Raw genomic sequence first — 17,486 nt, 5'->3', positions numbered from 1 at the left:
CTAACCACTAGCAAATGATATTTTGAACACACCTGAATGGTGGCTCAAGTAAATGACAGAGAAAACCATACTCCCAATTATTTTTGTTTATTGAAATACTTTCTAAATTTACTAAATTAAAACTGTTTTCACTTCATTGATTCTCTAAATCTCTTATTTGGTCATCAATTGTTTATCTCCATGAGAAAGATATTTACTTCCTTGATTATCTTGATTTTTTTATTTATTTTTTTAACTAAGATCAATACCCATTTGGAAAGAATCTTTTCATATGTTACAGTAGTTGGTCTAAAACTAATTTTAACCTAATAATATGAAATCACTATTTAATAAATTACTTAGATCAGTTTTTTCAATTTTATAAAAAGTGTTTTGTATTTGCATTCATATGGTTTGGATTTGTGACTTGGTAAACTGACTCCTAATGTTTTATACAACAAATAGTTATTTTTTCCATTTATTTTTAAATTTATTTATTTTCACCCATATGCACATGCATATTTTCAAGTTACAAAATTTCCCTCCAACCTCCCTTCCTAACCTCCTCCCCTCAGCAGACAAGAGTCAGATTAGCATCATACATACATATTTTTATAAACATCTTCATAGATTAGTCATTTTTGATGTGAGGAAATAGGATTAAGGGAAAGAGATACATAAAAGATAATTTTTATAAAGTGTGCATCAGATTAGGAAGGAATTTTTTGTCTATATTTTGCTTTGTATTGTTTTTCTTCCTCTGGATGTGGATGATATAGTCTCCCTGTACTGTGGATAGGTGCTGCTTCCATCAAGGTTGTTCATCTCATAATTTTGTTGTTGATGTGTACATTGATCTCTTTGTTCTACACTCTTTGCTAAGTATCAGATGCCATAAGTCATTCCATGCTTCTCTAGAGTCTGACCATTTATGGTTTCTTATAGAACAATAGTATTTCATTCATATACCATAACCTGTTTATTCTCCAGTTGATGTCACTACAGAAAGAACTGCTATGAATATTTAGAAATATATAAGTCTTTTCCCATTGTTTACAATTTCTTCTGGATACAGACCTAGAATTGGAATTGCTGGGTCAAAGGGTATGAATAGTTTTATTGCTCTTTGGGAATAGTTCCATATCACTCTCCAGAAAGGTTGGATCAGTTCCAACTCCACCAGCAGTGCATCAGTGACCCAATACTACCACAATCTCTCCAACATAGAGCATCTTCACTTTTTCTCATCTTGGTTAATAATCCAATAGGTGTGAGATGATACCTCATTGATGTTTTAATTCGCATTTCTTGAATCAATAATGATTTGGAGCATTTTTCATATACCTTTAATTTCTTCATTTGAAATCCTTTCACCATTTATCAATTAGGGAATGAATAGTTATCTTTGAATGAAATTTAGTTTTTTTATATCTTCCTACTAGGTTTTGTCAGTAATATATATTTGGTCCAATGATTTATATGGATTTTTTCTTTTTTTAAAATCAATATTTTATTCATATTTATTATTTTTTAAAATTTGAGTCATTTTCCCCCCTCTATCCTTCCAGTCTCTTTTCCATCCTTTGAAAAGAAAAGTACTATGATATCAATTATATATGTGAAATCATGCAAAACAATTCTACATTTCTATGTTGCAAAAAAAGCAAGAAAAGTTTTAAAATGGAAAAAAATGCACTATCAGTACTGAATTCATCAGTTCTCTCTCTGGAGGTGAACAGCATTTTTCATCATGAATTATTCAGAATTGTATTGTGTCACTGTAATGACATTTTGCAGTTTTGATAAAGTTATTGATCCAACTGATTTTAGTTAACTGGTTTCTCTATCTAGATAGAATATTTTAGCATCTTCAAAAAAGTATTATTCCTCCCTCTCTCTTCCCCTGCCTCTCTGTTTCTGTTTCTCTGTCTCCGTCTCTGTCTCTCTCTGTCTCTCTGTCTCTCTGTCTCTCTGTCTCTCTCTCTCTCTCACACATATATGTTTGAGTGTGTCTGTGTCTCTATGTGTATATTTCTGTATGTATATAATTGTGTATATGTACATTGTGTGCCTACATATATAGATATAGACTTACGCTTTCCTTGTTTACACTACATTTCTAGCATTACATCAGATAATACTATTGATAATGAACATTTCTTCTAGCATTTCTAACATTTCGTTCAATTATATTATTGGTAATAGATGATACTGATTATCCCTGATTTTGCTGCAAAAAATGTTACTATTTCTGCATTTCAGCTATTGTTGGCTCTTACAAAAATAAAGGTTCTTTTATTCTCATTTATTTTGTATTATATTTTATATTACATCTAACAGATATAGGGACTGAATTTTTAAGTCCATGTAAGATTTTGACTATGTTAATATTGTCTATTATGTTTATAATTTTCCTTATATACAAAAAATCTTTGTATTCCTGACAGATATACAATCTGTTTATAGTACATAATCTTTTTTTAAAATGTTACTAAAATATATTTGCTAATATAAATTATATTTTAGGATGATGTTTTTTAGAATCTTAGTCTATATTTTTCTTTCTCTTGTATCCAACTAATATAAGTATATGTTAATATATTATGAATAAAGACAATTAGATGGCTCAGTAGATAAAGTGTTGGGCCTGCAGTCTGTAAGAACTCAGTTCAAAATCACCCTCAGACATTTAGTAGCTATGTGATACTTGACAAATAATTTAATCTCTGTTTGACTGAATTCACTGGAGAAGAAAAGAGTACATCAGTATTTTTCCAAAGAAAACTTAACAGACAGTATGGTCCATGACAATTCCCCTAAAAACAAAGGCATATGGTAGTATTTCCTTTGGGGAGTTTGTTTATAAATTGGTGACCTTCTAATAGTGTGTCTTTTAAAACATATAAATAGTAAATGAATTATATTTTCATCCTTTTCACCCAGATCATAACTTGTTTTCCTCTGGAATATTTCATTTATTTCATCTTCAGTTGTTAATTCTTTCCTTTTTTTTTCAATTTTGAATCCAAAAATCTGAAACACTATTTTGGGAGTGTTCATTTTAAGAATTTTTCTTTCTGGAGATAATTACAAATTCTTTTTATTTCTATTCTCTCCAATTCTAATGTAATGATGACTTTTTTTAATTTTTAAAAATATAGTATGTTGGGGTGGCTAGGTGCCCAGTGGAAAGAGCACTGGCCCTGGAATCAGGAGTACCTAGTACACATAGCTGTGTGGCCTTGGGCAAGCCATTTAATCCCATTTGCCTTGCAAAAGAAACTTAAAAAATATAGTATTTCAGGCTTTTAAAAATAATAATTTTCAATTCATCTAGTAATTCTTAAGTCATCTCTCCTTGACCTATTTTCCAGATCCAGGTTTTTGATAGTATCTACCTTATAATCTATCTTAAATTTCTTGTATCTCTTTCATTATCTTTTATTAATTTTAATTTTTTTCATTTTATCTAACTGAACTCTTCTTGGTTCATCCAAAATTTGGGAAGAAACCATTTTTTTATTGTGATTTATCACCTACTGCTAAAGTTATGATTCTTGTTACCATTATTTCCTGTCTCATGTAACAACACTGAATTTTCTATTTCTTCTTTCATTTCTTCCATGTATCTAAGAACATGAGGTCAAACTCTGAAAAAGAAGTTACTAAACTGTACATAAAGATCCCTGAAGTGAATATATTGATTTAGAAAATCATAGATTTATATAATTTTTTATTAAACTATTAATACATAAAAATCAGGAACTATACTTTATTCCAATTTGGGACACATTCAAGAGTGATGTGGACTGCACAAAACTTGTTTTGACACCACTGCTCCAGGAGTCCAAGAGAACAGGTAATTATTTTCTCTGAGATTTTATTTTTATGTGTAATGGAATTACTCTTTTATTCTGAATTTATCCCTTGAGTTTTCACAATCTATAATATTTTAATTGTTTTGTAATTTTCCTTAGTTCCTCTTATCTCCAGCCTCTGTAGATTGTGGCTTTTAGGCTTAGCTTAAAAATCTTTTCTCTCCCAATGTCATGGATGGTACAAGTTAAACTCAGCTTGTCCTTAATGTGAAATCTAAGACTGACTTTTTGTCCTTTGTTTTGTTTGGTTTTGTTTGTTTGTCTGTTTGGGGGGTTCCCAAGGCAATGGGGTTAAGTGACTTGCCCAAGGTCACATAGCTGGGTAATTAAGTGTCTGACCCCAGGGCTGATGCTCTATCCACTGTGCCACCTAGCTGCCCCTACTTTTTCTCCTTTGATGAGTTTCTCTTCAGGATATATTTTTGGTTGGGGTCCAGACAAGATAAGTTCAAGTCACCTCTTGAATTTGCTGGTAATTCTGGCTCTTTGTATTTAGTATCTTTGCCAATTGAAATGTAACCTGCTTGAGGGCAGAAAAAAGAAAAGTACTTTCTTTTCACTTGTATCTGTATTCCCAATACTCAGCACAGTGCCTGACTTGTAGTTAAGTACACAAAACATGAGTATTCCACAGGAATTCTTTAATTTTTGCTCAGTCTTTCGGTGATTCAAACTTGGTCTTGGCCTTGGACCTTCCTCTGTGCCTTTCTCCTTTCATAATCCAAAACTCATGGTTGATTCATCCTTCCTGATAAACCCTAACCAGCTTTGTTGAATGCACATGTAGCAGGAACCTTTCCAATCCTGCCAAAGGGCTCACAGCAAAGGCAGAACTTTGCCTGAACAAACCAGCTCCAGCTAGCCAAGACAGACTGTGGGGTACATGGGTGCATGGGTCCATAGCAGTGGTGGCCGTTCCCAGACATCTCAACTCAAGGATTTCCAAGGACAACTGGAAAATCCAGGTTGCAGTCTGGGGCCCCAGTGTCAGGAAAAGAAGCAGAAGCACAACAGATTTTACCATCTGAGGAAGAGCTGGAACTCTCTTCAAGGTCTCAGGAGTGCATGTGGTCATTCACAGACCAGAGTGAGCTCATAAGATCTTGGAGGAATTGAAAATTTATTAGATCCCTGGATGTATTTCTGACAACAACTGCAAAAATCCTCAAAAGCTTAGGACAGTTTGTCATCCTTCTGGGAAGCAGAGCCCCACCTTAGAGAAGAGTTAAAATCAAGTCATAGGCTGGGAAAGTGAGCAAGAAAATGAATCTGAACATATTCAATTACTTCAGTCCAATGGAGGATCAAACTACACAATCTGAAGAAAACAAAGTCAAAGTTTCTGCATCCAAAGCCTCCAAAAAAAATAATGAATTGGTCTCTAGCTATGAAAGAGCCAGATTTTGAAATTCAAGTAGGGGAAATAGAGGTAAAATTGGGAAGAGAAATGAGAGTGATGTGGGAAAAACCTGAAAACTGAGTTAGTTGCCCAATGAAGGAGATACAAAAAAATACTGAAGAAAATAAACTAGTCTGGATATGGCCAAAAAGCAATCCAAAAGCCAATGAGGAGAAGAAAGCCTTAAAAACAGAATTGACCAAATGGAAAAGGCAATACATGAGTTCTCTGAAGAAACTAATTCCTTAAAATATAGAATAGAGCTAAGGGCTGTTGATAGAAACAAAACAAAATCAAGAAGAAAATATTAAATATTTCATTTGAAAAAGCAACTGACCTTGAAAACAGAATCAGGACAGAAAATTTTAGAGTATTAGATTATATTTCACACATGACAGAAAAGAGCCTACATATCATTTTTCAAGAAATTATCCAGGAAAACTACCCTTATATCCTAGAAGCAGGGTAAAATAGAAATTGAAAGATTCTACCCATCACTTCCTGAAAGAGATCACAAAATGAAAACTGCCAGAGATATTATAGTCAAATTTCAGAACTCTCAAGTCAAGGAGAAAGCAACCAGAAAGAAGTAATTCAAATATCTTGGAACTACAGTCAGGATAACACAAGATTTAGCAACTTCTACATTAAGGAATATAGGACTTGAATTATGATATTCCAGAAGGCAAAAGAGCATGGATTACAACTAATCATCAAGTATCCAGCAAAATTGAACATACATTTTAAGTGGAAAAGATGAACATTCAATGAAATAGGAGACTTTCAAACTTCTATCTAAGGTGGGTGCTTGGACAGCCATCCAATGTGGACATCACGAATTCGTAATAATGTTTTCTAATCATCCATAGTAATGTTCATTCCATCCATAAGTAAAAAAAAATATGGAACTATGCTTGTAATATTTATTTATTCATTTCTTAAAACTCATTATATGTTTGATAAAATACTACATTTTAATTCCTTCACCTTTGTTACTTGGGAAAAGTGTCAAATAACCAGGAGGTGACAGACTGTCCACTTTATGTTACACACAAAAACTCCCCATGAATGCTCTGCTGTTCCCTGAATGGTAAAAAAACAATAGGAAGCTGGGACACAATGAACCAACAGAAATAAAGATTTCAAGGACTAGGTAGAATGAGTTTTAGTGCTGCATATGTTCCAACACTGGCTACTGTGGTCATGTGGCTGCTTTCATTCCAATAAAATATGTTTACTTACTTTGTTTTGTTTGTGTACCTCTTCTATTGTTCTTATTTGAGTATTAAATTCATGAAATATTAAATTGCATTTCGATATATTGTTTTTTGTATACTTAAATTGGATCAGATAAGAGAACAGAAGGAGAAAATGACAAATGTTGGAAGGAATGTAGGGAAATTGAGCTATTGATATATTGTTGGCTGTTTTGTGAAATTATTCAACAATTCTGTAGAGCAATTAGGACTATGCTCAAAGGGTTATAAAACCATGGCTACCCTTTAGCCTAGCCATGACTCTGTTAGCTCTATATTCCAGAAGAGATGAAATACAGGAAGAAAAGAATCTGTAAGTATAGGAATATTTATAGCAGTTCTTTCTTAGTGGCAGGAAGTTGGAGTTTGAGGGGATGCCCAGCAGTTGGGGAATGGCTGAACAAATTTGGTATGTGATTAAGATGAAATGCTATTCTGCTATTGGAAATAAGGAAAAGGATGCTCTCAGTAAAAAACTTGCACAAGCAGATGCAATGGGAAATGTACCATATACAAAGTAACAGCAATATTGCAGGATGATTTGTTGTGAATGACTTACCTTTTCTCGGTTATGCTATGCAAAAGAAATCTGAAGGAGTTATGATAAAAAATGCTATCCATTCCAGAAAACTGAGCTGATGGTGTCTGAATACAGTGTGAAGTATGCTTTTTTTTTATTTGTCTTGAGGTTTCTCTTTTTGGTGGGGGGGGAAGATTATGTTTACTTTCATAAGATGACTATTAACCTACACGGAGTAACTTGCTTTCTCAATGAGAGGGCGTGGGGTGGTAGGAAAGGAGAGAATTTGAAACTCAAGGTTTTAGAAGTAAATGTTGAAAATTGTTTTTGCATGTAGTTAAGGGGAAAATAATAAAAAAAAAAGAAATTGAAAAAAAAGAACTAGTGCTTCAAATTAACATTATAAAGAAAGGGGGGGAAACTTCGCCCAAAGAGCTTACATTTTTATGGATCAGTAATGGTTTAATGACTTTTCTCCTCTGTTTCAGGGGTTGAATGACCACTAAGCTGCCCCACATCTGGGCTGTTGCTTTCTCTTACTATATTTCAGCTATAAACTAACTGAGTTCTGATTTACTATCACTTTACTTAAGTGCTACACCAAGTAACAGGTCTCTGGGCACTGGTCTAGCCCTGTCTTATGCATTTCCTCTCTGCATGCTACCTGAACTTTGTGAAAACTAAGAACTAGCCTAGCCCTAACTCATTTTAATGACAAGAGTGGAACTCTTTTGGGTTTTGTTTTTTGGAGTGGTCAGGGGGTGTTGTTTTGTAGTGGCTTGGATATGCGTTGTTTGGGTACTGATATACTTTGCATCTTGTTCGACCAACACTAATTATCTTCCCCCTATACTCTCCCTCCCTCTTCCCTATAGAGGACAGCAGCACCTTGTCTGTCCCTCAGGTTAACAACCCAGGAGTTATTCCCCTAGACTAGCTCTCATTCCCCATATCCAAGTTTTTGCCAAGGTCTGTTGATTCCACCTCTGTAATCTCTTTTACTGCCACCATTGTAATGCAGTCCCTTATCCCACATCTATATTAGTAAATTATCCATCTGTCTCAAGTCTCTCCCCATTCCAATTCATTTTCCATTCATCTATTGAAATGATTTTCTTAAAGTTCAGGTCTGACCATGTCACTCCCCTAACTAATAAACTCCATTAGTTCCCTACCATCTCCAGGATCAAATTGAAAATGCTCAGTTTGTCCATCAAAGCCTTTTATTCCTAAACTTCTTTTATCTATCCAGTCTTCTTGTACCTCACTCCCTAATACTTATTCTTGATCCAGTGACTCTGGTTTTCTGGCTGTTCCACAAAAAAGATACTCCATCTCTTTGCTTCACATATATTCTCTGGCTATCTACCTTGGCAGAAATAATCTCCTTCATCATCTCTACCCATTGATTTCCCTGGAATCGTTTAAGTCCACTAAAATATCATCTTTCATAGAAAGCCTTTCCCAAATTCTCATAATTACAGTCTTCCCACCATTAGTTATTTCCTCTTTATCCCAAGATATAATTTGCTTTGGATACATTTGTATGTAGTTTCCCCTTTGGGGTGTCAGCTCCTTGTGGATTGGGACTGTCTTTTGTCTCTTTTTGTATCATCAATGTTTATTTTATATAGTGCTTGTCATATAGGTGGCACTTATTAATTAATTAATGCATATTGATTGATCAGTTCAGACGTGGCACAAGCTACAACAGTGTTTTTCATCTAAACTTATTGGCCTCAACTTAAAACCTCCACAAGTTGATGAATGTCTTATGAAGTCCTAGACTGGATGGAGGAACTTATAACTATATCTTTTGGTATTCTTTATTGCTGTTCCTCTAGGTGCATTTTGCTGGGGTGTTTATCTTGAATTTCAACTCTTATCTAGGTTCTAAAATTCCATCATTTTTATCAGACACCTTGGACCACTTTATCTTGTTGCTTTACACTTTTCAAAAACTTTGCTCACAAAATGCATTACTTTTGTAAGTACATGCCAAGAATTTGAGTTCTTGCTACTTGATTATTGGGTTTTTGATCAACTGTAAATGCTAATAGGTGGATAATATTTGGAAACAGAGACTCTGGGTTAACATTTCAAATAAGTTAGTGTAGTAACCATAGGATCATAGATTTAAAGTTAGAAAAGAGACTTTAAAAGATATACATATATTATATATATACAATATCTATATATACTCTTTATTCTATTTATATTATCATATGTATATATAGATATATATAATATATAGATATAGCCTTCATATTTACAAATGAGGAAACTGGCTCAGTAAGGCTAAATATCTTTCATAAGAACTTAAAGTAATGAAGCAAAATTTAAACCCAGCATTTTTCTCACAATACAGTGCTGATTATCATATGCAAAAATGTGCTAATAAATGTTTAACAAGTTCATCTCTCTAAAAATATATATACACACAGCATACTTTTTAGTTTAATCTGAATTATTTATGTTTTCTATATCACTATAAGTCTATAAAATTAACAAAACAATAACTCAAGATCAGATTTCTAGCATCTGGTACATTTCTGAAAAGCAAATGCTCACATTAAACATTTAACAATCAGCTCTTCCAAGCTAGTTCAAGTTAGTTCTGGTGAACCACTGCTATATGTGTGCAATCTTGGAAAAGCCATTCAATCTCATTTGAACACAATTTCTTTATCTGTAAATGAGAAACTTGATCAAGATAATTAGTAACTTTGAATCTGTGGTCCAAATATTTCAAAATATCAAATACATGGGTGGAATCAAATGGGGAAAATATTAATTATTCATATAGTTAATAATTCAATTTGAATTAGTTAACTATGTCAATTTTACTTTCATTCCAGAAGGACCTGGATCAAATTAGGAGTATTAAATACCTGTCAGGAAACACTAAAATGAGTGGAAAGAATTAAAAAATAAAACAATGTATGTTTTGAGGAAGAAGAGAGGAATAAGTCTTAAACACCAAATTTCATCACATCTTTTTTAATTATTAAAATTTAAAGAATTGGATAAGAAGACCTTTTAGATCATGTATTCTTAATGTTTTTGTCATATTTTTGACTACTTTGGAAGTCTAGTGAATTCTGTGGACTTCTCATTATAGCATTTTTAAATGTTTAAAATGTGTAGGATTATAAAAGAAAACAATTATTTCAAAATATAATCATCAATATAGCAACAAAAATGTCAAAAACATAAACTCCAGCTTAAGAACTTTTGTGTCAGATTTTGTTTAGTCTAAATTTACCTGATTCTATGCTTTACAATAAATAATACACAATGCTTTACAATATTGTCTAGGGCTAACCATAGGGAGAGGAAGTCTTATTACAATTCCATCTCTTCTATTTCCATTTGTCATCCTTCACCTATCTGGTGAACTGTCCAAGGTAGCTCTTTTTCTAAACTAAGAGCAGAATAAATGCCTACTACACTGCACATGGAGTTCTTTTGAAAAACATTCCTATTTCTTTAGGACCAAAAGTCCTAGCTGAAGTCATTTTACAAGGGGATGCATTTCTACTGAGCAAACATGACCATCCAGGATTAGTAAACATTTCAAATCATATTGAATGATTTTTAATCTTATAACTCCCCAATTATTGGCATAGGCCCTAGCAGACAATCCAGCCTTGTTTTATCTCAGTTCGTACCTCCCAGTCATATCAACTCTATCTGTATTCTTGGATGGGGCATACCAATCATCTCAACAAGTTTCCCATTCACTATCACCTTCCTGTTAGTTCAAATCAACAATCATTAGTTATTGAGTGCTGTATGTCAGACACTTTGCTAAGAATTAAGAATACAGATACAAACAGTGCATGCCTTGAAAGATCTAAATTCCAACATAGGAACATAGCACTTAAAGGAAAGTTACAAAGTCAGGAAATGGGCAAAACTGAAAATGTCCTATTAAGGGGGTGGGGTATATAGGAAAAAATCTGGAGTTAAGAGTATAGACTAGAGACTAATATTGACTGATTGCATAAGAGTCACATTGATATGATTGGGTTACTTAATGAATAATTTTTCTTCAATCATCAATGAATTTCCACTAGAAAGCATGAAAAATGGCAATAATAAGAATAATTTCCCATATAAAAGAAGCAATTTCTCTGTTGTTCCATAAGAATCATGAACTACAACAGAAGCACCAAACAAGCAGCTCATGTAGTCTACAACATTCCTGATTACAATTCAAGTTAGACTGAAATATAGTTCCTATATAATTTTTATGTGTTGAGATACAAAATATTAAGATCATTTATTAAGCACCTAGTACATACAGAATGTTTCTAACCAAATGAAATAAAATATTTCGATAGTTTATGATCTGAGTTCTTAAGGACATTAGTGAATAGGGTTATGCTATATCAAGAAAATTTACTCTAATACAAATTAATACCTAATAAATTAATTTCAGAGTTACAGAGCATAATGCTATATGAGAGATCTAAGGAAAAAACTCAAAACCAATGAGGGGGATCAGACAGGGCTTCCTTGGGGAGTATGCATTTGATTTGAGCTTTTAGCATAGCTACATATGTGAAAGGAAAGGGGAGAGTTTATACTTATTCTTTTCCTTGAATTAGACGCTCTTATATATGTGAAATATGAAAATCAATATTCTAACACCATTCCAGAATGAGTCATATCTTTAATCAGTTATAATTAATAAGTAGAAAATAATGTGGATTTCAATTTTATTCTCACTAGAAGGCCTTGATAAGGGATATATATATATATATATATATATATATATATATATATATATCATAAAATAAAAATGAAATTTGAATGGCTTAGTATTTAAAAAAACTATTCACAGATTGGTTGTATTCAAGTAAATTAATTCTATATTTGAACTTAAGTGAGCTGCTCCTAAGATATAACATTTTAATTTGGTTGCCCTAAATCCCATACTTGAAGGGTTCTAGCTGTAATCCTTCAGGATTACATACCTGACAAATGGGAAGTCACTGATGAGGAAAAAGGAGGTACTTAGTACAAAAGAGAGAGACAAGATTCAAATAGAAATAACTGTCCAATTTCAGTTCTTCCATCACTAATGAATAATTTTTAAAAAGAAATATTGTTAATTGAACTTCTGGGGTGAAACCAAGATGGCAACCTGAAGTTAGTATGCTCTTGGACCTTTTCCCTAAGCAACATGAAATGAAATCTTTGCACAGACCTTAAAGCTACAGATCCCTCCCCCCCCCCAAAACAACAAGATCGAAAGATGTTTTCAACTGTAGACATCATGGAGGATCTTCAGTGAAGGTCTATCTCTTTGGGAAAAAGAAGTAAAGCCCAGCTAGGAAGATGAGCTGGAAAGCCAGCAGGGGACTTTTAGCTACAGTGCAGTTCAGATCCCCACAACTTGACAACAGCTGTGGTTCCTGAAGTTAGATAGTAAACCAGCAAGGATGGTCCCAACACCAAAGTCTGAACCCTGGAAACCATGGGGCAAAAGACAGAAATGGATTGGGAACAAACCATTGTATAGACAGAACCTGGAAATATAGGGGGAAACAAATCTCTGCACAGGCAAGGCCTGGACTACACAGGCAACATCTTGGCCAAAGTCAAGTCAGGAGCCAGACCCCCAGTCCTAGCATAAAATGATTGGTTCTACACTCCCCATACCCGAGGTGCAGAGCTCAAACAACAAAGATGAGCAAAAAAGCTAAAAGAATATTCACCATAGAAAGCCACTGCAGAAAAGCATGATAACAATGCTACCTCAGAAGAAAAAATCAATTAAAAATTACCTATAGGGGAAGTGTCAAAAAAACTCTTTGAATTGGACTCAAATCCAAAAGTTCATAGAAGAGTTTTAAAAAGAATTTAAAAACCAAAGAAGAGAAGAAGAAAAATGGAAAAAAGAAATGTGAGTCATGCAGGATAATTATGAAAAATTGACCAAAGTAATCAACTCTTTTAAAAGCAAAAATAACCAACTGGAAAATATAAATACATATTTATATATACAAAATATATAATTAAAATATAAAATCAACCAACTGGAAAAGGAATGTAACTCATCTAAAATTCAAATCTACCAAATGGAAAGAAAATGCAATTTAGCAAAGAGTAAAATTATCCAACTGGAAAAGAAAGCAAAAAAATGAACTGAAGAAAATAAAGCCATAAAAATTAGAATTGGACAAGTAAAACCAATGAATCTATGTGACTATGATTCCATTAAACAAAGTAAAAAGTTTGAAAAAAATGAAGAAAACATAATGTACCTTTTTTTTTAGGTTTTTTGCAAGGCAAATGGGGTTAAGTGGCTTGCCCAAGGCCACAGTCAGGTAATTATTAAGTGTCTGAGACCGGATTTGAATCCAGGTACTCCTGACTCCAAGGCTGGTGCTTTATCCACTATGCCACCTAGCTGCCCCTGATAATGTACCTTTAAGGAAAAACAAATGGTCTAGGAAAATAGATTCAGGAGAGATAACTTGTAAATGATTAAACAAGAAAGCTAGAGAAAGAAAGAAAGAAAGAAAGAAAGAAAGAAAGAAAGAAAGAAAGAAAGAAAGAAAGAAAGAAAGAAAGAAAAGAAAGAAAGAAAAGAAAAGAAAAGTAAAGAAAAGAAAAGAAAAGAAAAGAAAAGAAAAGAAAAGAAAAGAAAAGAAAAGAAAAGAAAAGAAAAGAAAAGAAAAGAAAAAAACCTGGAAAGTATCTGACAGGAAATTATCTGAGAAAACTGTCTAAATCTACCAGAGAATAGATAGAACTCTTCCAGAAAGATATACCAGTATAAAACTCCAAGGGATTTCATAGCCAAATTCCAGAATTCTCAAATAATGGAGAAAATAATGCAAGCAGCAAAAAAGAAGAGATTTAAATACAAGGAAAACACAATCAGGCTTATACAGCACTTATACAGTGAAAGACTGGGGACCTAGAACATCATATTTCAGAGGGAAAAAGATCTTGGATTTCAACCAAGAATTTTCTATAGTGCAAAATTCAGCATGTTTTGTCCAGGGAAAAGCTGGATGTACAATGAAATGGAGGACTTCCAAAATTTTCTGATAAAAAAAACAAAATTGAATAGAGAATTCAATCTCCAAATACAAGTCCGAAGAGATGCATAAAAAGGTAAATTAAAAGGGAAAAAACCCAAAAATAATGATAATAAAGAATATTAAATTTTATACAACTCATAAGGAAAAATATAACATTAGTAACTCTTGTGAACTTTATTTCTTTTAGATTATTAAAAGGTTGAATATAGTTGAAGAGATTAGATTTAGAGGATAGGTTCTAGTCTTTCCATTGAAGAGGACCAAGATGATATCACTATGATTGAGGAAAAATAGCCCAGATGACAAACTGAAGTATTAAATCTAAACTTATGTATCTCAGTTTTCTTTGTCTTTCTTTAATTTCATCTTGTTCATAGAGCTTGGCACTTTCTCTGATGATGACTTCTTAGGCTAGGAGAACCTGAGCCAGTGTCTTCAATAATTTACAATCAATTGCAAAATTCTTAAGAGACCTTCAGAATGTGCCTTTACTTAGAGTACTTAAAGACTCAATAGTTAATTAAATCTGAAATGATTTTAGAGGCAGAGGGTGGGAATTTATTTAGAAAGGTTGGACATAAAGGAATTAGTAAGTGATTTTATCGTAATCCACACACCAGTTAAAAGGGGTTTAAGTGCCATGATTGGGGATCTAAAGGGAAGGAGTGTGGACAATAGTATGCTTGGGGTGGGGGCAAAAATGGTTTATTAAATGGTTTGACTTTGCATAATGTTTTGGGTCATGAGAATTGTGGGTTCATGGAGGATACTTGAAAAAGAGATAAAATGAAAAGTGATTATAATTTGATGTGATTCATGAATCTTGAGAGGTGTATTTCTAATGAGGCAAAGAGAGGAGGATACTTAGTGACTATGAGTATTATCAAGCTTATCAAGCAATCAAGCAATTAACCTGTGAATGTACTTTGATTGTACTTTGAATTTATGAAGCAATTAATCAACCTTTTATTGATGGTACTTTGATTAATAATATAATAAATACTAGTAGGTGAACCTGGAAAAGATCTATTATCATAAAGGAAAAGAAGGCAGGATGTGAACACTGAATAATTCCTATTCAATAGATTTGACCCAGAGAGGGAATAAGATATCATATAAATGGAAAGTTAAAATATAAAAGAAAAATTAAAGGGGAAAGGGAGTAAAACTTTGGTGAGGAGGAATAAGAGGAAAGGAAAGAGAAAATATAAATGGGGAAAGATAGAATGAAGGGAAATACAGAATTCACAGTGTTAACACAATCTTAACTCTGAATGGGATGAAGTCTTCATAAACCAGAAGATAGCAGAATGGATTAAAAACCAGAATCCTACAATATATTGTTTAAAATAAATGCATTTGAAGCAGAGAGATACACCTAAGGTAAAGGTAAAAGGCTGGAAATAATTATATTATGCTTCAGATTGAAGTAAAAAAAATCATGGGTAGTGATCCTAATCTCAGACAAAGCAAAAGCAAAAATGCATTTCATTAAAATGATTAAGGAAGGAAACTATATCTTCTTAAAAGACACTATAAACAATGAAGCTATGTCATTATTAAACATGTATGTTATAGTGTCCAACTTTGTGTTATAGTGCCAAATGCCTTAGAGGAAGAGTTGAGTGAATTACAAGGAGACACAGCAAAATTTTAATAATAGGGGACCTCAAACTTATTCTCTCAGAACTATATAAATGTAATCACAAAATATACAAGAAGGAAGTTAAGAAGTTAGATAAAATCTTATTGAACTTAGATATGATAGACCTCTAGAGAATACTTAATGGGGATAGAAAGGAATATAGCTTTTTTCTCTGCAGTACATGGCACCTATATCAAAAGTGACCATGTACTAGGGCATAAAAATCATAAGTCAAATGCAGAAAGGCAGAAATAAGAAATGCATACATTTCAGATCATGATGCAATAAGAATTAAATGTGCTAAAGGGACATAGAAAGATCAATCAAATTTAACTGCAAACTAAATAACTTAATTTTAAAGAATGAGTGAATCAAACAACAAATCATATAAATAATCATTTCATCCAAAAAATGATAACAATAAGACATCATAGCAAAATTTATGGGATGCAGTCAAGGCAGTTTTTAGGGGAAATATTATCTCTAATAGCTTATATGAATAAAATAATGAAAGAGGAGATTAAAGAATTGGGTATGCCATTTAAAAAGCTAAAAAAGAAAAAAATTAAGATCTCCAATTAAATACCAAAATAGAAATTCTGAAAATCAAGGGAGAGATTAATAAAACTGAAAGCAAGAGGGGCAGCTAGGTGGTGCAGTGGATAAAGCACCAGCCCTGGTGCTCAGGAGGACCTGAGTTCAAATCCTGCCTCATACACTTAATAATTACCTAGCTGTTTGGCCTTGGGCAAGCCACTTAAACCCATTGCCTTGCAAAAAACTAAAAAAATCAAAAAATCAAAAGCAAGAAAACCATTGATCTAATAAATAAAACTAAGAAAAAACCTATAAAATAGAAAAACATTTGATTAATCTGATTATAAAAAAAGAAAGAAGATAACTCAATTACCAGTATCAAAAATGAAAAAGGGTGAACTAACCAACAATGATGTGGAAATAAAAGAGATATTTTGAGACTATTTTGCTTAACTGTATGCCTATAGATTTGATAATCTGAGTAAAATGGATGAATATTCACAAAAATTCAAACTGCCCAGATTAACAGAAGTTGAAATAAAATCCTTAAATAAATCCATTTCAGAAAAAAAAAGAAGAAACCATCAGCAAGCTCCCTAAAAATATTCTCCAGGTCCAGATAGATTCACAAGTGAATTCTACCAAACATCTAAGGAAAATTAATTCCTATTCTACATAAACTATTTATAAATATAGGAAAAGAAGGAGTTCTGCCAAATTCCCTTTATAAAACCAATTTGCTCCACTCTGCTATTTGCTTATATTTTAAGGGAGAGTTCATCCCATTCACATTCAAGGTTATGATTACTAATTCTTTATTTCCCTCCATGCTATCTTCCCTCTGTTTGTATTTTCCCCTTCCCCCCCTTTATCCATATTCCCCAGTATTTTGTTTCTGAATACCACCCCCCGTTCAGTGTATTTGCCCTCTTATATCACACCCTCTCCTTTCTTTCCCCTTTCCCTTTTTCCCTTTTCCTTTCTCTTCCTTTTGTTATTTTCCCTTCCCCCCCTTCCCTTTCTCTGTTCCCCCCTCCCCTTTTCCCCTTTTAATACTTGAAAGGTTGGATGTTTTATAAGTTAACTGAGTATGTGTAGGTTGACTTTAAACCAAATCTGATGAGAATATTCAGGTGTTTCTCATCTGCTCCCTTCTTCCCCTCTATTACCATAGGGTTTTTGTACCTCTTAGTGTAATGAGATTTACCCCC

This window comes from Macrotis lagotis, chromosome 6 (assembly GCF_037893015.1).
Source record: "Macrotis lagotis isolate mMagLag1 chromosome 6, bilby.v1.9.chrom.fasta, whole genome shotgun sequence".
NCBI lineage: Eukaryota > Metazoa > Chordata > Mammalia > Peramelemorphia > Peramelidae > Macrotis > Macrotis lagotis.
This window is presented reverse-complemented; position numbering follows the sequence as displayed.